Raw genomic sequence first — 2,058 nt, forward strand, 5'->3', positions numbered from 1 at the left:
CCTCTCTGTCCTGTGGAGCTTTTCTCCCTACCTACACCAGCCTTTCCTTTCTAACAGTTCACTATCCTTCATATAGTCCCATCTGGTATCATTTCTGTTGTTGTCCATTTCTTGCTTTTGGTTGTTTCACGGAGAATAAATCTGGCCCTCAAGTTGAGGGTTTTGGAAAGAGCATCATTGAGAATTAGGGGCCTGTGGGATCATTTTATCCCATTTACTTCATTCTGGATTACCTCCTCCAGAAACACCTTGTCAGAGTGGTAATGTGTTTCAGAAGCAAACAAATAGCTTGAAGTTGAGCCACAGATATCCATTGCCTCTTGCTTCCCAGAATTTCTCAATTTTCCAGTGGCTCTCTCTTCTCCTTAGCACTGCCTGTCTGGTATTGAGTCCTCTCTGAACTACCTCACATGACATTCATTTTTCTAGTACAGTCTCCCATTTTCCCTGAAACTTGCCACTTTGATTTTACAGAAAAATTCAGGTTCTTCATCCCTTCAGGCCATGTCCTAGAAGGAGCCTTTCAACACTCCAAAGTCACTTCAGTTTTTCTAAACAAAGATCATGTCCTCTGATAGGAATTCACTGATTTCTGAGAAATCTGGCTGTCACACTTTGCTCGACAATTTTGCAAAGTTACTAGCACCTATGCATTGTTGGAATTCCCACAATTTCTGGACAAACTCTGTTTTCCATATTGCTTTGATTTGGTCATGGTTTCCCATTGCTAATAGTCCTGCGCTAAGTTTCACACACTTAGGAGATTATTGTTCACTCTTTAGTTGATCGATTTGCTCTTGTGTGATTGCTTTGTTGCCATCTTGACTGCTATTTTAGTTCTTACTGGTTATTTTCCACAGAGTTTGTCCCTGGAACGTGGAGTTTGAGTGGTAGGCAGGCTGCAGTCTCAGTTGCTCCATCATTTAATGGAGATGAGATCTGTACATGAGGAATTGTAATGCAAGATAAGATGTGATTGAGCCATGTGAGACAGATGAAACAAATGCTGAGGTAGATTCTTGTTGGAGGTGAGGTTGCAGGGTTGTTTTTTTTTTTTTTTTATTGATTTGAGAGAGAGAGAGAGAGAGAGGGGAAGAGAGAAACATTGATTTGTTGTTCCACTCTTTCCTTGGTTGATTCTTATATGTGCCCTGACCAGGGATCGAACCCTGACTTGGCGAATTGGGATGATGCTCTAACCAACGGAGTTACCTGGCCAGGGTGAGGTTGCAGTTCTTTTTTAAAAAAACATATTTTTATTGATTTCAGAGAGGAAGGGAGAGGGAGAGAGATTGAAACATCAATGATAAGAGAGAACCATTGATTGGCTGTCTCCTGCACGCCCCCTCCTGGGGATCAAGCCCACATCCCGGGAATGTGTCCCGACTAGGAATTGAACCATGATCTCCTGGTTCCTGGGTCGACGGCACAATCATTGAGCCAGGCCAGGCGGGCTCTTTTTTCTTTTTAAAGTAAAAATCACAAAAGTAATACTGCCTTTGGAAATAAAACAATAATGATTATATCAAGACATGAACATCTCCTCCCCCTATTCCCATTCCCCGGGGGTAACTCATAGTTAACAATCGTGTGTTCTTCCAGAAAGCTTTTTATGTTCACACAGATTTATAGGGCATTTTTCTTTTTATAACAATATGACATAGCATTCTACATTTTTATTTTTATTGTTCTTTGAAAGGTTATGCATTCACATGGTTCAAAATTCAAAAGCTACCAAGGTAAAGTTTCCCACTTTCTCCTCCAGCTGCTCCCTCCCCAGATTAGTGCTGCCAGGTGTGTTCCCTTGCGGAGATGGCTTCTGCATGTACGGATTCCTGTCTCTAACCTTTTATTTTTAGACAAAGTGTCATACTCTACGCTCTGACCTCACTCTTTTCATATGTTCTACATTGAATGGTGTGGTTCAGCTGCTACTTTGGGCAAGTGCTGGCTTGCTCCCTGACTGAAGTAAGAAGCCTCTAATGAGAATCTAGTGACATGGAAACAGATCTGGAGTGGGGTCTAGTTCCTCTACATGATGTCCTTGGCTAGTGACCT

This window comes from Myotis lucifugus, unplaced genomic scaffold (genome assembly GCF_000147115.1).
Source record: "Myotis lucifugus unplaced genomic scaffold, Myoluc2.0 scaffold_60, whole genome shotgun sequence".
Taxonomy (NCBI): Eukaryota; Metazoa; Chordata; class Mammalia; order Chiroptera; family Vespertilionidae; genus Myotis; species Myotis lucifugus.